The sequence below is a fragment of the Ursus americanus genome, chromosome 13, assembly GCF_024610735.1.
Source record: "Ursus americanus isolate L20-20 chromosome 13, mUrsAme1.1.p, whole genome shotgun sequence".
Classification (NCBI taxonomy): Eukaryota; Metazoa; Chordata; class Mammalia; order Carnivora; family Ursidae; genus Ursus; species Ursus americanus.
Window position 1 is genome coordinate 31,136,258 of NC_142139.1, and position 24,693 is coordinate 31,160,950.

The window sequence follows — 24,693 nt, forward strand, 5'->3', positions numbered from 1 at the left end:
TTTAATGTATTAAACTATTTTGGGTTCTCTGAGGACACTTACTATGGCTTATATAGTTTTCCTTTGTACCTATCACAGGTGCTTATTTGACTCTTAAAATTTTTACGGAATGACTAGATCAATTAATATTTAATGTTGGGTAAGTCAAATAGTATCATCCTTAGGCTTATTGTAAAGATCAAATGAGACAGTTGTGGAAGCACCTAGTAAAGTGTAAAGAGCTATGCAAATTTATGTCAATCCGCCATCACCTATTTCTTATTCCCGTGAACGCCCCCTACCCCAAATACTTGGTTTTTATCACTCATATGGCACTCACCTCACCATAGTTTGCGGGTAGGTCATGTGTATTAGTTATCTACTGCTGCGTAACCAATAACCCCCAAACTCAGTGACTTAAAATAACAAACATTTATCATAGTTTCTTTTCTTTTTTAAGATTCTATTTATTTATTTGACACACAGAGAGAGAAAGCACAAGCAGGGGGAGCGGCAGGCAGAGGGAGAGGGAGAAGCAGGCTTTCTGCTGAGCGGGGAGCCCAAAGTGGGACTTGATCCCAGGACCCCAGGATCATGACCTGAGCCAAACTGAAGGCAGGTGCTTAACTGACTGAGCCACCCAGGCATCCCTGCCCCCATCATAGTTTCTGAGAGTCGAGAACCCAGGTACAGCTTAGCTGAGTCCTCTGTATCAGGGCTTCTCAGAGACTGCGTTCAAGGTATTGTTGGGGCCCTGCTTCTCAAAGCTCAACTACAAAAAGCATCTGCTTCGAAGCCCACTCACCTGGAAGGGGGCAACCTCAAGTGTTTGCAGGCTGTTATTGGTCAGAGACTCCCTTCCTTGCCACAGGGACCTCTCCATAGGGCCACACACAACATGGCAGGTTGCTTCCCCCAGAGCAAGGGCTAGAGAGAGAGTGAAAGAGAGTGAGAGATGGCGAGCAAGACTGGAGTTCCAGTCTTTTTGTAATGTAATCTTGAAAGCGATGCCCCATCCCTTTTGCCATATTGTACTTGTTTAAAGATGAGTCAGCTATTAGATCCCACCCACACTCAAAAGGACAGGCTTACGCAGGACATGACTCTCAGGAGCCAGGGATCATTAGGACCATCCTAGAGGTTGCCTACCACCGCGCGCGACCAAACTGCGATCACTCCAGAATCTAGCCCTGGCTCACGGAAAATAGGTAGGGCCTGCGTGGTTCCTAAGTTGATTTAAAGAGCACAAAGCTGTGGACACCGCCGAGATAAAACAGGTGCTGCCACCAGGAGAAATGTTCCCAAGCATCTCCTTATCTCTCCGCACCATTTGCACTGCTGTGTGGGCCACCCAGAACTCCTGCTGGGCACAGCCGGAAGGGGACAGTCGGTTCCGGAAATCAGCGCACCCTGCTTGAAGCGTGGCTCCAATGTCTTCCGGCGCTGGGTCTCGAACTGCGCATTACTTACAGGTAGCAGGGAGTCGTTGAGTCACCCACCCCACAAAGATGAATCGAGTGGTTTCTACTTGCCAGGCTCTAGAAATTCAGTGGTAAAGAAAAGGAAGTCCCTGCTCAAGCCTGCGCTGTAGTGATTATTTTCTCTTTGGGCCTGACATGGTTTCTCTATTAGTGTTCCGGAAAAGGAGCCAGACTTGATTGCACGCTGACTGCTCCGTCGTGCCGGCCCCGGGAGGAATATCTGAAAAGGTATTACTCATAGCAGGAGGGCTGCTCCTTTCTAACTCCCTCAGCTTCTTTAAGTCTTTGCTCACCTATGATAAGGCTTGTCCTGACTGTCCTATTTCATGACATGGACGGACCCCTCCACACCCACTCCCAATTCCCCCTGGCCTTCTCCTGCTTTCTTTTGGTCCACATCACGTATTATCTTCCAACCTCATTTACTTACTACCTTTGCTCCCTAGTGTCCCTCACCCCTGTTTGAATCTAAGTCCCACAGGCGTGGGGATCTTTATTTTCTCTCTGCTGTATCCCCAAAGCCTAGAACTGTGCTGGGCACCTAGTTGGTGCTCAATAAACATTTGTTGAACAAATGAATGGAGTCCCTCCAGGTCAGGCTTCCTTTCTAGGCCCCACTTTGTAGTTTGGGAAATTTTTCATAAAGGAAGAGAGATGCAGAGGGAGCCAACGATGCTCTTAGCGGCCACTGTTGGCTCCAAGGAAGGGAATTAAATGTAATCTGTTTGTGGGGCTAAGAGATGAGATGCGATGAGTCAGTGCCAAGTTGGCCGATGATGGATCTGTGGCCGTCACTTTCTCTGGCTCACTCTTCCAGGCTGTCCATAGCCCCAGCTGTCTGCTGTTCACTCTGGCTCGGTGAGTGCGCACACGGGCAGAGCGGGCGGAGGAATGAGAGCCTGGGGCTGCCTGGTGATTTGGAGTGACTTGTGTGTAATTGGAACCGAATCGGCACCCCTGACCGTTTATCCCCCAAAGAATGGGGAACTGTTGTACTCCTCAGTCAGTTCAGAAAGTTAGTGCTGTGATTCTTCCAGGCCTTACAGATAATAGGAAGTGATTATGGGAAGTGAAGCTACTTTGGCTGACCTCCCCTTTTTAGTTTAACTTTGTTATCGCTTCTGTCTTACTTGCTTTGCTCCTCATTGCATGATAGGCTTGAATTAAGAATGATCCTTTGGCTAAACCCTTAACATTTTGATGGGAGGGGAGAAGTTTTACTTCAGCTTTGAACTAAGTTCACAGACACACGTCCAGAGGGGGATGGGAAACAGATCTCTGCTTCTCTCCTGTGGCTGCTTTAATCTACATGGAGCCCACCTCGGAAAGAAGGAAGGACTTACCTGTCATTGCTCCCCATCTCCTCTCTTGTCCACCTGCCCTCGAAGTCTCATGTCTGCTTCTTCCTTCTCTGGCCTCGGTCGTCATTGTTTATTTCAACTCATCTGGTTTTCCCTTGGAAGTGGTGTCAAGTCACAGCAGATCATCCAGGAAAGAAGGAAAGGGACTTCGAGGTCCAGACTTGCTGCCTGTGGAATTAACACACCTTAGCAGAAGTCTATGTGTTTCTTTTCCTTCTTTAGAAACCGCCCCCCCCTTTTCCTTTTTTCCTTATAGAACAGGGCAGGCTCCAGAAATGAGGCAGACATGAGTCCACCCACCAGAAGAGGGTGAAAATGGAGAAAGGCCCTTCCTGTCATATAAATTTGAATGGAAATAAAATCTATAACTCTGGTGGGTAGGAGTTCTCTTCAGGGGGCCAGAAGTGCTAGGAGAAGATATTAATTATGATACGTAATCATATCTTTAATCTAAGAGTCTGTAAAATCTAGTGCCCTGGAGGCTCACTTAATATTAGTTTCAATTTTTAAATGGATATTTATTTTTATACTTTAAGATGAAATATGTCCGTTAATACACATGGAATAATTGAATTACCATAAACCGAAGAAAAGCACAGAAGTAGAGAGAGTACAAAATTAAAATCATATGTATTATCCATCACTTGAAGACAACTAATATTAACATTTTGTCCTACTTCCCTTCAGTCTTTTTTTAAATGATCGTAACTATCATGATTACGTAACTGTAACTATATAGTTCCTATTATTCTGTATCCTTGTGTCTTCTCATAGCATGAGACATTTTCCCTTTTTTTTTTTTTTTAACAAACTCCCCATGAACATTTTTCTCAAGGGCTGCAAAATAGTCCAGGAACCCTATGGGGTGTAGTTTCCTGACCCAATCAGCAGATCTAAACTAGGAATGAGCATATTCTTTCTATAAAGGACCAGCCAATAAATGTTTTTGGCTTTGTGAGACATTTATCTCTTTCACAGCGCTCAGCATTACCAAAGTGGCGCAAGCAGCCAGGAACACTATGTCAACCAATAAATGTGGCCGTGTTCCACTAGGACCGTATTTATAAAAACAAGCCATAGGTCCCGTGGGCCCCACAGGCCAGAGTTCGTGGACCCTCTTCCAAGCTATTATGTCGTGTTCATTTTTGCTATTTTAGATTCTGTGATGATCACGGCGCTTCCTCCACTAGGACCACTTCCTTAGAAAACTCTAATAGTAAAACTGAAGTGAAGACCAAAGTCTTTGAAAAATGTTAAGGCTCTCCATGTTGCCAGATTTCTCCCTCCAAGGACACAGCCGTCAGCGATGTGGGATACTGCCAATCTTACCCCATTTTTTTTCAGTATTTATTTTACTCATTTCATTCAATGTCATGTTTAGAAGATAAATTGCTAAGTGGGAAAAAGCAGGCTAAAAATAAAGTGTGAGGAAAAATGTGAAATTTACAGTGAATAAAGAAATCTGTCATTTTGATGGGCAAAAATATGAAATGTCAGGATTGTTTTAAACTGCGTTGCCTGGAGGCTGGGTGATCTCCCGGCTTTGCTGTTCTGCTGCATTTCCTGTTTTGTGACATGTCTGCTTCTCTCTTTGCTCCCTTGGACTCCGACGCATTCGCCTCTCCACCTAACTGTGTTGAGTAAGTTTCACGGGAGACCTCTAGAACTACCTGATGACATCTTAAGAGGAATGTTTAAATACATTTTGAAGTATAATTAACAACGGCGTTTTAAGTGGTCATTGTCAGTTTTTTGTTTGTTCCGTTGTTCTTTTAGAACCGCGAGTCAAGGGAATGCAGGGGCCGATCAGCCTCTATTCAGAGCAATCCGTAATCACACAGCCATGTAAAGCGGCTTTATCTTTTTAAGTTTCTCTCTTCATCACTCACTTCCTGTGGCAGCTGTAACAAGTGAGCACAAGCTTAGTGGCTTAAAACAACAGAAATTGATTCTATCCCAGTTCCGGAGGCCGGAAGTCCGAAATCCATACCACCAGGTGGAAATCAAGGGGCTGCCGGGCCACTTTCTCTCTGGAGGCCTTCTGGAGCCCGTTCCAGCTTCTGGTGGCTCTTGGTGTTCCTTGGCTGTGGCCACATCACTCCGATCCTGAAGATCGGCAGCTTTGACTCTCTCTCTCCGCTCCGTCTTCCTATCACCCTCTCCTTTGTGAATGTCAAATCTCCCTCTGCCTCCTCTTCTAAGGACACTCAGGACTGTACTGAGGGACTCCCGGGTCATCCAGGTCACCCTCCCCATCCCGAGATCCTTAACTGAATCACATCTGGGAAGCCCCTTTTTTTGACTAAGGTGACATGTTCAGGTTGCAGGGGTTGAGTCCCAGTATCTTTGGAGGGAGGCATTTCCCAGCCAGCACAATCTCCCACTTACCCTCCTCTTCTTGCCCTTTGCGTAGTTAAGCACTTCCACACATTTCATGCATTTTCTTCCCATTTGCCTTCCAAACATGGATTTATATATTTATAGCCTCAAGGAATGTGTCATGTGGTTGTGTTTTTATCTTTTAATATTTAAAAAAGAAATGGTATTGTGCCATAAAAACCTTGCTGTTTCTTCTTTTCCCTTCAACATTATATTTTTGAGGTCTCTCTGGGATGTGACTGTAGCTCTCATTCTTGTTTGGCTGGTGCATTTTTCTTTTTTCTTTTCTTTTCTTTTTCATTTAACATTTTTTTCTTAGCCAAACGCACATCCCTCTACCTGTGGACACATGGATGATCTCTGATTCCAGTTCAGCTATAAATTTTATATCATTACCTTGTTTGGTTTCACAAACATATGCTTGACTTTTATAATAATATGAGCCAATGATCACCGAATGCTTACAACATGCTGGGCATTGCACAAAGCACATTTTAAACCTTGTCCATTTAACATGTCCAACAGTACTGTTAGCTTTGTCACTATCACTTTTAAACTTAACAGGGACCTGAGCGACAGAACAGCCAAGCAACTGGCCCAAGGTCATAGAGCCAAGTCAGTGGGAATACAGTGTGAAAAAAGCAGCCCTTATTCCCGAGGAATTCCAGGTCAGATGAGGGAGGACTATACACCCTGAAAGTCCATGGCAGTGTGGGTACACACACACACACACACACACGCACACACATGAGATTTCTCAGATGGGGCCGAGCCCATGAACCCGCTCGCCTCATGGCAGGCACCATCTGGCTGGAGGTCTGGGATTCCCATTCGTTCTGGCTCTTTCGGCCTCTCTGCCTTGACTCTCTATTCTTTTCTCTGAACATAAAGCATCAGAACAATTGCCAAGCTCTACACATTGTAACCCCTAAACAGCTCTCAAAGTCATTGCTTAATTTTCCCTGGTGAGTATTTCTTTTCTTTATGGTTTTAAACATGTAGTAAATGTTTATTCAGTGCCTATTCTGTCCAGACGTTGTTCTAAAGCCACAAACATTAAGTCAAGGTTTTGTTCAACTCAGTGAGGTGGGTATTATTATTTCCCCTATTCTCAGGATAAAGAAACAAAAGCACAGAGAGGTTAAGTAAGTTGCCTGAGGTCACAGAGTTGGGGTTTAATCCTGGCAGTCTGTAGATAATGAAGCTTTCAACTGCTATGTATACTGCCTTCCTCCCCCTGCTGCTCTCTTTATTTTTCTCCTTATTCCTTCCCTTTTTCCCTTCCTTCCTTTCCATTAGCAGCTTTCTGTGTTAGACCAAGGATATACCAGTGAATAAAGCAGTGCCCTCGGGCACACACAGTGGGGAGGATGCCCATAAACAAACCAGCCAGCAAACAAACAAAATTGACATTTATGATTAATTAAGGAACCTTCTGGGTGCTGTGACTTGTTCTTCCTTAAACCAATCTTAGCATTTTAAAATGAACTCCATTGTAGAACCCACCTACATTCTTTTTGGAACTCTTCCGGATGTATTTGCATACAAATCTTACCTGTCTTCACATGGGTCAAATTCCAAGAAGTGTTGATTTTTTTTTTCTTTTACGCTCAATACTACGGGCACAGTGAATGTACCAAATAAGTACAAGCTGGATCAATGGATTGATGGAGTAGCTTCGGTCAGTGCAAACCCTGCTTGGTGGTGGCTGGTTACCCTTAGGTTCTCAGGTCAGGGCCAGGGCCTGGCGCATGGCTGAGTCAGCATCGGGCTCATTGATCTGGGGGAGGCAGGGGCCTGCATCCTCACAGTCCAGCAAGAATCTACGGATACGTCGGAGCAGGGCAAAGAATTCATGACCAGATTTACGTAAGGAAGAAAGGCCTATCTGACATGCTGTTCGCTGTTCTGGATACTCTCACTTGTTGGGCTTCGTTTAGGATTTTAGGAGTTCTTTAGCCCGTAAAGTGGGTTTGCCTGAGCTCTGGGAGAATCTGTAATAAGCAGCACACATTTGTTTGAATCCTGCCAAGCTGGCCAGGGCTAAAAAATTATAGTAATTAGTATCATGGCAATAAATGAGTTTCTAAACCCTCTTTTTTTTTTTTAAAGATTTATTTATTTATTTATTTATTTGAGAGAGAGCGCACACAGAGAGAAAGGGAGAGGGAGAAGCAGACTCCCCACTGAGCAGGGAGCCTGATGCTGGACTCGATCCGAGGAACCTGGGATCATGACCCGAGTTGAAGGCAGATGCTTAACTGACTGAGCCACCCAGGCGCCCCAGTAAGCCCTCTTAATGCCAGAAAAATAAAGTCAAAACAAAGTTCTCCGTGTGTGTAGTACTGCCTTCTAAAATAGGGGGAAATTGCTCAAAAGGCATCAGTGTGCAATGGATGAGAGGCAGACCAAGAGATGTCATTTGAATTTAAAAACGTATGTTTGTGTCTTTGAAGTCTGGAAGCCAGGCCTGCTTGAGCCTTGTAGCTGCTCTCTTCTGTGTAGCTGCCGTCCCCCATGTCGCTGTTTGGGGTAGCTGGCATTGCCTGAGGCCTTGGAGGTATGGCCAGTCCTGGTCTGCTTCCATCGTAAGGAAGATTCTCCGCAGGCAAGTTCTGGAAAACTTCAATTTCCTCCTTCTAGTAAACAGTTTATGATTCTGTGCTCTGATGTACATACGAGACAATCCGTGTGTCAGTTGACAAGGAAAAAAGCTTATCGAGAATGTTTATATCTCCATATGACATTGACCTGGGTCCAGAAAATAATAAATCTTCCAGGAAGAAGAGAATGCTTTCTACTTCAAAGGAAGTCATCACACCTCTGAGTGCCTCCACCTCAGCCTGGGAAACCCTTGCAGTCTCTAAAAGTGCGCTTGTCCTGGCCTAAGGCCAGAGACCTGGGTGTCAGGGTTCCTGAACACCAGAAAGGATGACTCATCCTTTCTCCTCTTTTTTCCACTCTCAGCCTCTGACTGATACCTATAAGATAGCCGATTATGCCCATAAAGATCTCAGCTGGTGAGGGACCTCAGAATTCCATGGGGTTCCAAATGGAGTTTACATTTCATTCACAAAGCATCGTTCGTCATTCATTAACATATACGTAAAGCTAGCAAGGTCATGTGACATTACGATTCTTTGTTTTTCCTCCTAGATTCCAAGGACTGCTTACTCATCTTGGGCTTCCTTGTCCAGGACGGAGCCTGGCAGAAGACATGCCTTCAGAGGCTGTTTGTTTAATGAGTAAATCAATAAGGAATGCTTTGTTTAATAAATGGAAATGTCTTTGACATATTTGTTGATTATAAAAAGTCTGAAATGTCATTGTAAAACAAACAAAAAAAACAACAACTCATAAGTATATAGAAATCTCTAACACAGTAGCTTCTTCCAGAGATAACTACTAGTAGGTTTGAGGTCTATATCCACAGGGCATGCCTCACAGAAAGAAACAAGAAAGGAAGGAAGAAAGAAAGAATGTGATTTTTTTTTTCTGTAACATCTTTTTTATTCAATATATGATGTATTGGGCATATTTTCAAGTCAGTACATAGGGAATTTGTGAAAAGGAAAAAAAAGCTTATAGAAAATATTTATACTGCCATGTGACATTGACCTAACTGTGGCTAGAAAATGACAAATCTTCCAGGAAGATTTTCTTAGTACCTTAGTAAAACTTGGTAGGTGTAGAGCATAATGAAATTAACAAAGTAACTCCTGTTGGACTCTAGATTGTTTCCAGTTCTTACAATGATAAATAATATTGTAATGAACGCCCTTGTTAACAAACACATTCTTTCACACTTGTCTGGCTATCTTCTTAGAATAAACTCTAGAAATAGAGTTGTGAGGTCAAGGGTAAATATTCAAATTTTTTATATTTTCAGATCACCCTCTAGATAACCTGAAATTTTAACTAATTTTATTTTTAACAAATCAAAAATTAATACATGGCTATTAATAATAAGTAATAAGTTTACTGAAATAATAATTTTAATTCAATTAAAGATTTCTGTCAAGGTATCCTCATTAATGCTGGACATTTTCAGTGTTAAGACTTTGCCATGATGATGGGTTCCATTGCTTTGCTTTATACTCCCATCATTGTTTGTGAGACTAAACATATCTTCATGTTAGTCTTCAGCACTGTCTTCTTCCTTGACTTTCTTGTTTTGTCTTTCATACATTTAAAGTTTCTAGATTGTTTCTTAAAAAGATTTTGACATCATATTTTTGCCTAAGGAGCTCAAGGCTGACTGAGTTTTTATTAGTCGTAAGAGGTCTCTGTGAGATAGATTTGATTTTCCAGGATGGGGCTGCTTGTAGCAGCGAAGTAGACTGAGGCATCATGGTGGGGGTGGAGTATTGTTAGCGTCTTTCCGAGGGTTGAGATATAAATCTATGCATGTCACAGTATTCACATTTTGATCCAGTAATTCCAAATTCTAGCAAATTTATCTAAGGAAAAAGGAAAAGAGACAAGTATTGATATTCGAGGATGTTCATCCTCTGTCATTTATTTAAAAATGCATGATTTGAAAATTTGGTACATGTTATTGCCATGACTTTAGTAATGTGACTGGCAAAGGTTAAGAGGCATATAGAATCCAATCATATTAGTTAAGTAACAGTAAGAATTGTGGCCTAGACGGAGAAGAAGAATGGACACGTAATACAAGGTGATGAACGGAGTGAGAAGTTGAATCCTGTCAAGTGGGCAAGAGATAGAGAAATCTAGAAAAGAGGTGCACATTTCCCTCTATGCAAAGCAGGAGGCAGTACTAAGAACAGTATGAGCAGAACGCAGGGCTGTAGACTGCACAGGAGAGAGTCCCCGTTGCGACACTGACTATGAATGGAGCTGGTACAGTCATCAGAGACACTGGTGAGTTTGCCAACATATCTCCAGCCCTAGATCGGGCATCCTTGCCCGAACTTTCTGGCCAATGAGTGATCTCTACTTGCCGATGTTGTCCTCCGCTTTCTCCTGTCGTGGTAACTCCAGCAGAGTCTGCCTTGAGGTTTACCAAATTTAAGTCATTCATCATATCTGTCAGTTTTGGATCTGTTACAATTAATGTATTCATACCCCAAACACCCATTCTAGATTCCACCTCATATTCCTGTTCTCCACCTACTGTCTCTCTACTTCTGAAAGGTAATCCTTTAAATAAGTACAAGATTCCATTCGTTAGCACCTGCTGTATAACAAACTATCCCGAAACTTAGCAGCTTACGTTAATATTATTTTGCTCACAAGTCTACAATTTGGCAAGGTTGGCAAGACAGCTCATCTCCCCTGCTGGGCAGCTTGAAGACTGTGAGCTGGATTCCTCTGAAATCTTCCTCACTTTGATGTCTGGTGCCTGGGCTGGGAAGATAAGAACAGCTGGGACTGAGGTCATTTGGGGTTCCCTGGGAATTGGCCTCTATCCCCAGATCATCTCTCCATGTGATGGCTGCAAGATAGCCCACTTTCATATAGATCAGCTTGGGCTTCCAAGTCGCATGTTCCTAAAGAGAAAGCCCGGCAGAAGCTGTATTGTCTTTTATGATCTCATCTTGGAAGTCTTGTCACACCACTTCCAATGCATCCAATCAGTGGAAGTGTTTTCAGAGGTCCCAGAGAGTCAAATATCCCATTGTGAATAGCACCGTGGGGTGGGAGACAGTGTTGTGGCTGTCTTTGGAAAACACACTCTTTTACAAAAGTCAAGATAGGTTCATGGACTATGTATGCCAAAGAGTGAAACACGTTAGAAGGACTTTCTTCCCCTAAAAAATGTAGTAGTACTTTGACCACTGCACTTTGAAATGCGGTCTTCTTAGATTGCCGCCAAAGAGCAGATGAAGTGGGAATGGTCGCTAAGGGAGGTTTTAAGCAGAGGGCTTTATGGGGACTTTTCTCAACCCTGAATGTTTGAGAAAGACTTTGCTGTGCACTACCATCAAATCAGTCTGTTAGCAGCTTGTCATCAGGTTGTTGAGTCTCAGGCACCTTTGCCTTTCTTGTCTTTCTTTTGGGCTTGTCTGGATGGTCAGTACTGTCCTTAGAAAGCAGAGGAAGCTGAAGGCCATCCATTCCTAAACCGCAAGGGCGGGGAAAGGACGCTGCTCCATGTGGGGACAGGTTGACCAATAGAATACGGCAAAAGTGACACACATGTCTGTTCCAGGGGTAGCTCTTACTGGCTTAAGAGCTTCTGTTCCTGCCTCCTCGAAGCCAGCCACCATGTCAGTGCAACTAGCCCACGACTAGTAATCCGTGAGAAGACCTGGCTGTGTGGAGAGGCCCTGGACGAGGAGACATAGTGTAGCGCCAGAGGGCAAGGTGCATAGAGGCACCAGGAAGTGAGGGAAGGAAGCATCTGGAAGTGGAGACTCTAGCCCTAGCCACTCCAGGAAACCACGCATGGATCAGAGACAAAGCCCCCAGCTGAGCCTTTCCTGAAGTCCTGTCCTACAAAATCCTGAGTAAAATAAAAGGAATGTTTTTAAGAGTGCTGACTTTTGAGGAAGTTTATTATACAATAGACATCTGGGGCATTGTCCCACTCCATTGTTGATACCATAGGGAATTTCAGTTCTAGGTTTTATTTGATACTTCTTAAAAATGAGCACTTTTTAAAGACAGAAATTTTTACTGGTTTACTGACCTTTTTATTCTGAGATAATTGTAGACTCACATGTGATTATAGAGATAGATTCTGTGTATCCTTTGCCCAGTTTTTCTCAATGATAACATCTTGCAAAACTATAGTACAATATATAACCAGGAAACTGGCATTGATACAGTCAAGATACGGAACAATTCCATCACCATTAGGATCACGTGCGCTGCCTTTTTACAGCTGTACCCACTTCTGCTCCCATCTCCTCATTAATCCCTGGAAACCACTCACCTCTGACCCATGTTTATAATTTTGTCGTTTCCAGAATGTTATGTAAATGGAATCCTTCAAGATATAACCTGATGGGATTGGCTTCTTTCACTCAACATCATTCTCTGGAGATTCATCCAGGCCGTTGTATGTCTCAATTGCTCATTCGTGTTTGCAGCTCACTGGTGTTCCGTGGTGTGCGTACGCCATGGGTGGTTTAGCCGTTCACGTACTGAAGGGCCACTAGGCTGTTCCAGTTTTTGGCTATCATGAAAGCAGCTTCTGTGAACACTTATGTATAGGTTTTTGTGCGAACATAGTCTTTATTTCTCTGGGATACGTGTCAGGAATGTAATTCCTGGTTCATAGGATAGCTCCATGTTTAAGTTTTTAAGAAACTGTCACACTGTTTTTCAGAGTGGCTGTGTCATTCCACATTCCCACCAACAATGTGTGAATGACTCAGTTTCTCTACATCCTCACCATCATGTTTTGTACTGTTATTTTTTTTTAATTTTTAGTCCTTCTCATAGGTATGGAGGAGTACCCCACTGCGGTTTTAATTTACATTTCCTTAATGGTTCATGATGTTGAACATCTTTTCATGTGCTTATCTGCCATCTGTCTATCTTCTTCAGCAAAATGTCTCCTCATGTCTTTGCCCATGTTTAATTGGAATGCTTGTTTTCTCTTGTGGAGTTTTGGGAGTTATCTATACTAATTTTGTCAAGGACTTTTGTATTTGTATTTATCAGGGATATTGGTCTGTAGTTTTCTTTTTTGTATTCTCTTTGTGTGGTTTTGGTATAAGAGTGATACTGGCTAAAGAAAATGAACCGGCAGATGTTCTGTCCTGATGTTCTGTCCTGATGGAGAAGAGACCGTATAGAATTGGTATTAGTTCTTCTTTAAATGTTTTGTAAAAATTTCCGTGAAATCCTCTTGATCTAGAGATTTCTTTTATGGGAAGATTTTGTATTTACAGATTCAATTTTCTTTTCTTTTTTAATATTTTATTTATTTGAGAGAGAGAGAGGGAAAGCATGAGTGGAGGGGGGTAGGGGCAGAGGCAGACTCCCCACTGAGCGTGGAGCCCGATGCGGGACTCGATCCCGGGACTCTGAGATGGTGACCTGAGCCAAAGGCAGATGCTTAACCCACTAAGTCACCCAGACACCTCACAGATCCGATTTTCTTAATAAATATAGGGTCATTCAAATGATCTATTTCATGTTGGCTGAGTTGTGGTAGTTTGTGTTTGTTGAGAAATTGGTTCATTTCATCTAAGTTGTGAGATTTATGTGTGTACAGTTGTTGGTAGTGTTCCCTTATTACGCTTTAGGGTATCTGGAGGATCAGCAGTGATAGTCTTTGTTCATTCTTAATGTTGGTAGTTCATGTCTTCTCTCTTCTTTCTTTGTCAATCTTGCTGGAGATTTGCCAATTTTTTTGATCTTTTCAAAGAACCAGGTCTTTGCTTCTTTGATTTTCTCTATTGTTTTTCTGTTTCCAATGTTATTGATTTCTGTTTTAATTTTTATTGTTTCCTTCCTTCTGCTTGCTTTTGGTTAATTTTACTCTTTTTCAGGTTCTTGAGGTGAAAACTTAGATTATTGATTTGAAACTTTTTCTCTTCTCTGATCACACATTTAGCACTATAAATTTACCTTGCTTTGGATTCACTGGGCTTCTTGACTCTGTGGAATTGTGTTTTTCATCAGTTTTAACTATTCTGAACTTTAACAGTTCTGAATAATTTTAACAGTTCTGAAATTTCAAATACTGCTTTGGCTCCATTTCTCTTTTTACCTGTTGAGACTTCAAGTAAGCATGTGCAGTCTTCTTTATTCTTCATGTTTCTTACCTTTTCTTCTGCACCAGCAATTTGACACTCCAGCCTTCATTATGGATACTTTTATTTTTTTTTCCAGTTCATTTTTTTTTTATCATGTGTTAAATCTTCTCTTAAACCCATCTGCTAAGTTTTAAATTTTGGTTATTTTATTTCTCATATCTCAAAGTTCCATTTGATCCTTTAAAAATCTGTTTTATACTTTTAACTATGAAACGATGACTCTCTTGACAGTTTCTCTTTTTCTTCAGATGTTAATTGTCAAACAAAATTTTAAACATAGTAAATTTATCAATTCTAATATTTGAAGTCTTTGTAAAATTATGATAGTCTATAGACCATAGTCTATATATTGTAGTCCATAATTTCCACTGGGTATCACTCATGGCATGTACTTCTTTATGTGTTTTGTTATCTTTGACTTAATGTTGGATTTGAAAAATGTATTGGATAAATTATTTGAGGCCTAATAGAAGTTGGGCTTTTTCCAGAAAGAATTTACATTCGATACCAGGTGCTTGGTGGTACTACTCGTTTAAGACAACGCCAAACCAAATTCAAGACTTGAAACTTCCTAAAAAATAAAGGAGAGGGAGAAGAGTTTAACTGCAATTTTGTGCCAGGACTGGTGCATATAAGGGTTGCAGCCCTTCGTAGTCTAGACTATTATGGGGTGAATCTCCCATTAGACTTTCTATTTTATGTCATCTCTGGGCTTTGACTTCTTTCTTTCTCTCTCCAGAAGGCTAGCAAAACAAAAATCCAAAATATTTGGGATGGATAATTACTCTGAGAATGAAAGAAACTTCTGTCTTTACTTGAGCCTCTTGGATCCTGATTTCTCTTCATTGTAAGCGTAGTAAATCCTTACTACCATCATGTCAGTTTTTTGATTCTTTTAAGATGATATGTATATATCCACACACACATGTATATACATATATACATATGTGTGTGTGTGTGTCTTTATATGCTTTGTTTTGTTTTTTAATTTTATCTCATTTAAAAATTAAGCTTTTACCAGGAGCGCTGGTCCGAATAACCTGACTCAGCATTTCAAAAAACAGGGTGGGCTTTGTTAAGAGAGTAAATGCCCTAGAATTTACACATTGTGGGCAAAGGTACTCCCTTTTGCTGTTTTTCTCTCTGGCTTCACTTCCTCTGAAGTCAGCCGGAATTGGTTTTCATCTCATCAGAAGTAGTAAATTCTGAAATCCAAGTGTTGTTTTTCTGAGACTGTGTGTGTGGTGTGGGATAAATGAATAATTAATAGATATTGTTATTCTATCATTTCTTGCATCCTTGAGATTCAGATTTCTCATCATAAAGGAGATGCATACATATGTAACAGAAAAGTAATTAGAAAATAGTGTGGTACTGACCTTGAATCAGAATTGTCGATATAGGGCACCTGGGTGGCTCAGTAGGTTAAGCAGCTGCCTTTGGCTCAGGTCATGATGTCGGGGTCCTGGGACGAAGCCCCTCATTCTGCTTCTCCCTCTTCCCTCTGCACCACCCCCCACTTGTACTCTTTCTCTCTCTCAAATAAATAAAATCTTTTTAAAAAGAGAATTATCAATATAAAGTCAAGAGGTATTTTTTTTCTTTCGTTCCCACCCCCCCCCTCCTTCTTCTTTTTAACGTATATATCTCCAAAGAGACATGGAAATAATAGCCATGCCTCTAGCAAAAAACCAAACAAATAAAAAACAAAAAATAAAAAAATAAAAAACCCAAGCCAGTAGCAATGAGCATTGCTAGTTCCCAGATCGTTTCTTGACATATTATTTCTTAGAGATAGGCCGATTCCATGTTTGGGCAGAAAATGTACACGATGATTCTGGAACATTATTATACCAGATAGTGAGGAAGCTCTCGAAGACTAGTGATATCATGTAAAAAGGACTTAGAAACCAACTCAAAGATAGAACAGTTTAAGCTTCCCAAAGTCTAAGCGAAAGGAGCAATCTAACTGGTGTAGTCCAGTTTATAACAATCTTGCCTTGGGCATGGCTTTCCCTGGCATTCAGTATTCTCACTAGAACCTCGCCCTGCTAAGGAGAGGCTGCACTGAGTCAGGGGCTGAGTTTTCCAGGTTCCTTGGTTTAATAATACCCAGCCCAACCTGAATCAACATACAGAGGTGCTAATCTGCTCCCCATCAGCACAGGTATTCTGGGAGATATTTCTCTAGAAAATATGTGCCTCTGATAACCTGTCTCAAATATGACAAAATTTTTGTTTGATGTCATCTTATCTCTTATTTTTTCTATTATTTTTTCTCCATATTTTGTAGCTAAGTGCTTTTCTTGTTACATTATTTTCCCCAACTTTCTCAAATAGCCTTGTTTATAATAGCCAAATACTTACTAGTTCTTGTTCCTGAGTGCAACATTTTTTTCTTTTTGGATGAAAAAATTAAAACAGGCAGGCATGAGCTGGATTAGTTGTTCCTTCAATCTTCTATTCTATAAATATATGTTGACAACCCATGCTAAGCCAGGTCCTACGCCAGGCCCTGGGATACATGGGGAATAAAAACATGAGCCCTAATGCCAAGGACCTTGCAGTCCACAGAGGAGACTCGATCTCAATCTAACAACCACATAAGAGAGTTATCAACGCTAACCGTTGTTTAGTGCTATGGTTAGCACATGGAGCAGACCTGTCACTAGAGGTATGAAGGCAAAGTACAAGGCGCTATGTAAGCATTTAACAGGGCTGTCTAATCTAGGGGTGAGAGGAGGTCTCTCCAAGGGAAAGCTTTCGAGCTGAGACCCCAGGATAAGTAGGCAGTAACTAGAAGGAGGGGACAGGGGCTGGAGCACATGGAATGAGTGGACGAGTGATAAGATAATGCTAGAGATGTTATCAGGGGCTACATCAACAGACTCTGCAGAATGTTCAGAATTTTGTATTGTACTCGGACATAATAGAAATGGGAGGGTATTAAAGAATTTTAATTGGGTCGCTCTGTGTGTGTGCTTGCGTGCTGTTCCTGGGGCTGTGTTTAGGTAAAGGGTTAAGAGCATGCGCTATCTTGAACGCTACATGGAACAGTACAGTTGCGGTCAATGAGTAGATGATACTCTAAGAATATCCTTCCCACATTACAGGAAAACGAGTCTGGTCTAGGATAAGGCATTTCTAGATTTGTCAATTCTAGTCAGCTTTTCATGGAGGGATATACGGTTTCAGTAATACGTAGCCCTAAGGGCTCTGTTTTCTGGTAAAGTCCCTATGCTCCCCTCTGTGAAACACCTGTACCCCAACCATGTAGGTTTCTATTGCCTAGTTGCACTTTCCTGCCCTACGAGTATTACTGGAGATTTCTGAATGCTTACTCTTTCTCAAAGTTACCCAAGAACTCTTCAGAGAGGAAGCCACCTACCTCTGAGCCAGTGCCGGTGTCTTTTCCATTTGATGGGCATCAGAGCCCCCTACTGGGAGAAACACAGCTCAACGCCATAAATACCGACACAAAGGGCAAGAGTCCTGTAACATGTGGAGTATTTTTGTGTACGTGGTTTACCCATCCGATGTTAAATGTAATTACTGTGCGCCAGCTAAGAAACCTACCCATTACCTTTGCAATAAGTCTGACATGTAGTTGTAAATAATTAACTTCTCATTTGGTACATTTTCCAGTTACTCTGGGTTGAGGAGTCACTGTAACAATTAATACAAATCTCAAATTTATAGTCTTAAAAAAGTCTGGAATTGATGTGAAGAAATAGTTCAGTCCAATCTCCTGCTTTAAGAAAAAGAACATCAAACATCGTTAGGATGTGGAGTTCTTTGTTCTCTTCCTAAAGTTTCCCAGGAAGGATACTCCACAGTACCAGCAAAGACCAAATTCTGTGTTTTTAGTCATCCAATGGTTTCTTATTTGATAAAAATATCTTTTAGAACAAACTTATTTCAGAATAGTTTTATACTTGCAGAAAAGTTACAAAGATAGTATAGAGAGTTCCTGGATGTCCTTCACTTAGTTTTCCCTACTGTGAACATCTGACGTGACCATGGGACCTTGGTCACAGTTACGGAGACCACGTTGGTATAGTATGATGAACTGACCTTCAGTCTTTATTTGGATTTCACCAGTTTTCTTTGAAGGTCCTTTTTCTGATCCAGGATCCCATCCTGGACACCACATTACATTTCATTGTCACGTCTCCTTTGGCACCTCTGGTCTCTGAGAGTTTCTGTGACTTCGCTTTTGATGATCTCGATGGTTTTGAGGAGTACTGGTCATATATTCAGTAGAATGCTCCTCCGTGTGGATCTGATGGTTTTCTCATGGTTACGATGGGCTTCTGGGTTCTGGGGAGGAAGACTGCAGAGGTGAAGTAACCCTCCCATCACATCATATCTAGGAACATGCTATCAACATGACTCACTGCTGCCGAGGTGAGCTGTGATCGCCTGGCTGAGGTGGGTGGTGTTTGTTGGATTTTTCCATTGCGAAGTTACTCTTGGTTGTTGTTTTTATTTTATTATTTTATTTTATTTTATTTTTTAAAGATTTTATTTATTTATTTGACACAGAGAGACAGCCAGCGAGAGAGGGAACACAAGCAGGGGGAGTGGGAGAGGAAGAAGCAGGCTTCTAGCGGAGGAGCCTGATGTGGGGCTCGATCCCAGAACGCCGGGATCACGCCCTGAGCCGAAGGCAGGTGCTTAACGACTGTGCCACCCAGGCGCCCCTGTTTTTATTTTATTTTTTTAAATTTAACTTTCTCTCCTTTTATTTTCTATAGATAGAGAAACTTGTCAGCTTTCCTTTCAGAAGAGGGAAGGCTGTGTAATCTGGTGGTGAAGGACCGCTTTTCGGAGCCAGAGAGATCTGAGTTTACCACTCATCTTCTGTGTGATCCTGGGCAAGTTGCTTCCTAAGCTTTACTATTAGAATTTGTAGGATGGGGATAGTAGTACTTTCCTCAACTGCTAGGTTGAGGGTCAAAGGACACGATGTACATAAAGCCCTTACGGACCCGCTGATGCAGCAGCGAACTCTCAGACTCAAATGCTCGCCATGATTACTAACATGAATATGACAGCAATAATCATGAGCACTGTGTATTCACTTTAAAGACCCTGCTGAGTTTATTCCTCTGTCCACAGCAGCAATTCCTCAGCATGCAATGCGTTCCACTGGTATGCCGGGCTTGCCTTGGGGCCTTTGGGCTGAGAGGCTATGCCTGGCTAGTTCATTCGGTCGTGGGTTTAACAATCTTCCATGAGCTCCTCCTCGATCCTGAAGATACAGTGTTGAACCAACAGATACAGTGTGGCCATAGCCCGCCAGTCAGGTGGAGAATGCTCAGACAGCGGGACATGGGAGCTGTGGGCAGGGTTAGATCAGGTGGGACCCTGCACGTCAAGTGTAAGGAGAGCCTTGATTACCCCGTCCCTATCTGCAAGTCAGATAGTCTGAAGCAATAAAGCATTTTAGGGATGACATTCACTCTTCTCCAAGTCCACCATCATACGATCAGAGTAGCCCGACCAGACTAGTGACTTCAGCTATTCTCCCCTTCCCGTCTTGATTTTGGGAACTCTGTGCTTGAAACGACTAGAAAGGTGTTTTCAACCTTAGGATATGTTAGTATCAACTGGGGGATTCATTGCACACGTATTTTATATCCTGTACCTGGTATTTCTGAGCCTGCCTCTGCACTCTGTTCCTTGCTGTGCTGTGTTTTCTCATATACTTTGGGATTTGTGATTGTGAATGTACGTTCTTTTGCAGCGTGGCTTTGAGGAATTTCTTTGAGACCTGGGTTCGGAGTATTCCTCTCACGGTTCAGAGTATTCCTCCAGTGAGGATATGAGTTCATGAGTTTGATTCTACTAAACACTTAGTGTAACTATCAATTTGGGACCATTTTACACCAAGTCTGTGCCTTAGGTATTCAGGTCACACTGGTGGTTGGACTTGGGTCCAGAGCTCATGAAAGGGTTGTTAGGGGTTAGGGCATCTGAGGGTGAGAGGTGGGACCAGGGGCCTTATCTTTTCTACACTTTGTCTAGAACCAATGCTACTACTTATGAACATTTGCTTTTATAGTTTATTTACCAAGGTCTCCTAGTTTATCTCCCATTGTGGTGTTGGTTTTGTGCCGGAGTCTCTGATTCTGACCCTGGACTTAGTCCCTGTTCCTGGCAGGAGCAGCATAAACCTTTCCTTTGGTCTGTTTTTGTACGGCCTTTGAACTAAGGACAGTTTTTATATTTTTAAAGGGTTAAAAAACAATAAGGAAGGAAAGTTACAGAAACCACATGTGGCCCACAAAGCCCAAAGTATTTATTATCTAGCCCTTTACACCTTTACAGAAAAGAAAAAAATTGTGTGTCCTTAGACCACCAAGGGTCAGCATATGTACCCAGGGCAAACTGCATTTCTGATGTTCATTTTCCCCTCTGGGTAGAACCTTCTAGTTTCCAAGAATCGCTCTTACTTTACCACCAGCTTAGCTATTCATCTTAAAGGACATTTCTAATATCTGATCCTCATATTTTTAAATGTTCTGTAGTCTAGGGGGTTTCTTGGACATCTATTTCCCCATAATATATGGAAAAGAACTCCTCCCTCTAGACTTCCTGTCAAGCAAGTCTCAGGGCTACAGCAGGGGCTGGAGCAAGGGCAGGCTGTTGTCTGTGAGGTAGTTTTGGAAAAAAGCAAAATAATAACTATTTTATTTTGAAGGAGTGAGTCTAGAACGTAATAACTCACATTGGGATGTTGAGGCAGCCGGCTTCCTTGCACAGCTAAAATTAGACCGCACTCACTGGGGACCCCGTTGCGGATAGTGGGTTTCGCATGGGTGGGCGAGTGTGGGGGTGTGCACGTGTTCGCGCCCATGTCCCCCTGGGGTTGTGTCCATCCTATTCTGTTTCCAGATTAGAACTGCTTCTGATCAGGGAGTGTTTCCCGACTACACAACAACCCCCCTGTCAATCTAGTAAAGTTCAACTTTCAGTTCTTGGTTTTTCATTCCTGAGATTTTTGAGTCGTCTGGCGTTGCCTCCCCATTTATGGAAGGATCATAGTACAGCCCAGAGAGCTCTGGCAACTCAGGAACCCCAAGTTCTTAGCTTTCACTCTGGTCCTCATTAACATTCTCCCTTTTTCTCCTCCTCCTGGTTTCAAACAAAAGAAATAAAAAAAAGCAGGGAAGACAAAGTGACGAGGCAGATGGCCCACGTTCAATTTTCCCTGTCGTGCTGGGAGAGCTGTGTGCTCTCAGACATCCGCCCAGGCCCAGCGGGATGGGATCTTATTCTCAGGTCTCCCTCTATTGTAGTCTCATGTTGTATAATTACCTTCTCTGCCCTCACATGTATTGATAGGTCCTGATGCCATTTCTAACGCTCTGAAGGATGTGGGTTATTTTATTTAGAGGCCTGAGACCCGCGGCTCCCACTAGATCTGTAAGATCGATGACAGCTGTGTTGTGTGTACAGCTCTCGTGGCGACCACAGCAGCGGCCCGCCCCGAAAGCTGGCCCTGGCTTCTCCCCTGGCGGGTCAGTAAACGACCCTTAAGAACAAAGAAGGCAGGAACATGAGGGGGATGCATGCAGGGGTGCTTAGGTTAAGGGGGTCATGACTGTGATCAGACCCTCTGGATGTTCCCACAGGAGAGGATGGGAATGTCTTCCACGACAAAAAGGTCTGAGGGGCTTGGACAGTCTAATTTTTACCTCCCAGAGTGCCCACTGCTTGGAGACTCAGGGTAAGGTGCTGTGACTGCAAATCAATGATGGGACATCTGCTCACGGTAAAGCTGAGGGCCCCCTGGTCTTTGACAGCGGCACTGTCCCTTATTCTCACAGCCAAGAACAAAGACTCACAGAGACCTGAGGGAAACTATACCGATGAATGTGATGGAATAAGAGGTAGACTGTCTTTGGATCACTAAGGATGATGGAACAATTATTCTAAAATGTCTATGTCTCATAAACAGGAAACCTCTCTCAGTCATCTGAATTACATATCAGTGGACGCTTATCTCTTCTATGTATAGTAATTATCACAGAGTAAATATAATTCACACTCTTCCCCTGCATCCCTGTCCCCCAGTCTGGTGTAATGCATTGCTCAGCCAAGGCGAAGAGATGGGAAGAGACACCAACGCTGATTTAGAAGGAATTATGAGACCTAGATAGGAACTAAACATATTTTTGTACTTAAAAAAAAAAAAGATTTATTTATTTATTTGAGAGAGTGAGAGAGCACGAGTGGGAACAGCAGAGGGAGAGGGAGAGCGAATCTTACTCAGACTCTGCACTGAGTGCAGGGCCCAACATGGGGCTCGATCTCACGACCCTGAGATCATGACCTGAGCTAAAACCAAGAGTTGGAGGTTCAACCCACTGAGCCACCCAGGTGCCCCCATTTTCTGTACTTAAAAAAAAATTTTTTTTTAAATTTTATTCATTTATTTGTGAGACAGAGAGCCCAAGCAGGAGGAGGGGCAGAGGGAGAAGCAGGCTCCCCACTGAGCAAGGAGCCTGATGTGGGACTTGATCCCAGGACCCTGAGATCATGACCTGAGCTGAAGGCAGACACTCAACCAAATGAGCCACCCAGGCGTCCCTTTTTGTACTTTTAAAACAATGGTTTAGCTCCTCGTACTCCAAACATCAGTGTTAATAGAGTTAAGAAACAGGGGCAAAGCTGGCCTAGCTGGCTTACTGCAGAGCTCCGAGGAGTTTCACATTTTCCATTCTCTAAAGGACGGATATGCTGCATGACTTCTCAAAACAAAAGCCTGCCGAGTGGAGTGTCTCGGAGAGCAGGGCCTCTATTTCTCCGGGAAAGGTGACAGCAGGCTGCGTAGCCGTCCAGTGCTCCGTGGCACCCGTGTGGCTGTGAGCAGCGCCCCGTGGCCCGCTTCCCGGGACAGCTCTGGTCAGGTGAAGCAGGCAGCAGGTGGCCAGTGCGACCTTCCCCTGAGCGCTGGAGCGGGGGCAGGAGAGGTGGAGAGCGGGGAGACAAGGTCTAGCAGCTTTTTTCTAGTTTGAACGCCAACATGTTCCACATAAGTGGTCTTGTCCTGTGCAGTTTTGAAAATGATGACCTTTGAAAAAGAGGACTGTCATCCATCAGCTTAAGAAAAGCTGAGTTACACACAATTAAATGGGTAACTCAAGAAAAGGCTTCTCGTAAGTTTTTAATCGCTTCTAATGTATTCTATGAAGACTTATTCCAACTGAGTTGACCTTGGGACGCTGTGTTGTAATTTCTAACAGATCCTGGCATGGATCCCACAGAATCCATTTTCCAGTTTGGGAAACCCTGGTCCAGCAGAAGGAGTGTCGAAGTTGGAGAGATGGTTTCTAGATCCTGAGTCATAGCCTCCCCCCCTCCCCTCGCCGAGCCACACACGCAGATGTCAGCTTCACTGCTGACAGTAGGTGTCTGGGAAGGTTAAAATCGCAATAACAAAAGCATAAACGAAGTTCGAAGTGCCTTCTAATGTGGCAGAATCTTTACTGTCACTAACGATTCCCCGATTCCCTGGGACTATCTTCCTACCTACAAATGAGGCCAGCACTGGCCCCTAGAGCAAAGCCTCCAGGGCACGAATGGTTTTCTGGCTATCGACACAGCAGTTGGCCATTTGGGTGGGAAAGAGCTCCAGGAGGCCACAGCACTCAATACAGTTTGACTTTTGCCAGAACATTCTGGCACATTCATCTGGACCACCATGTGTGTGATCTGCAGACTGGCCAGAAAGACCTCATAGGGAAGCAAAGTAAAATTCTATTTGGGACATTGTTCATTTTACAATAAAAGCACACACACTTATGTTTGGGAAGAAGAAAATAAATCCATTGGGTTTGTTTTGTTTTGTTTTTTCCTGCTAACTGGGAAATATTAGATCTGCTAGAATCCGCAGCTCCTGGAGGGGTGCCTTGCCAGGTGGAGGGCTTCAGTCAGTGGCTGAACTGCACTGGGCATGTCTAACCCTGCCTGCTCCTCCAGGGGACATGTCAGCAATCTTGGATGGGCCAGACAGAGGTTCAAAGGCACACCAAGGGGCCTGGCAGTTTCAAGAAGGTGATAACAGCAAATAGGGGTGCCTGTCCTTTTTTAACCTTCCTTTCTTACCTCTCCAGCTGGCAGCTCCCATATTTTTTATTTCCTTAGCATTCCCTTGCTAATTCAAGGGAATTGCTATTAAAAATCATTTAGAAAGTATAAGTAAATATAAAAAAAAGACCTCACCCCCCCAGCCCATCTGGTGGTCCCTGCTTAGGGTACCCTGCCCAAGATGGCATACATTGTAATCTCAGTTCCGACAGAACAGCACTCAGGCTAATTCAGCTGCCATTCTTCTTCTGAATTGCTCAAAATCTTCTTTTTTAAAAATATTTTATTTATTTATTTGAGAGAGAGCGCACGCACGAGCAGGGGGAGGAGCAGGAGAGGGAGAGGGAGAAGCCCGAAGCAGAACTTGATCCCAGGGCTCCATCCCAGGACCCTGGGATCATGACCTGAACTGAAGGCAGACGCTTAACCGACTGAGCCACCCAGGGGCCCCTGCTCAAAATCTTCTAATCACTTTACTTAGAGGAACAGAGTTAAAAGGAGGTCGGGTGCCTGGCACCTGAGAGAAATAAAACAGTTATTAAAATCTCTCATTTTAATGTTTTTAAAACATAATTATGATGTAATGATAAATACCAATGTATTAAAATCCATAGGGTCGCCTTTGGAACTCAAGACGAGCCAACGCGATTGGGAAAT

General features: G+C 43.0%; 1 long non-coding RNA gene across 1 annotated transcript; it reads left to right on the forward strand.

Moving 5' to 3' along the window:
- Positions 1–1,421: 1,421 nt before the first annotated feature.
- LOC148109071 (uncharacterized) lies at positions 1,422–8,492 on the forward strand. The gene is made up of 2 exons (XR_015726434.1): positions 1,422–1,688; positions 8,357–8,492. It is a non-coding gene; the product is annotated as an uncharacterized LOC148109071 (long non-coding RNA).
- Positions 8,493–24,693: the final 16,201 nt, after the last annotated feature.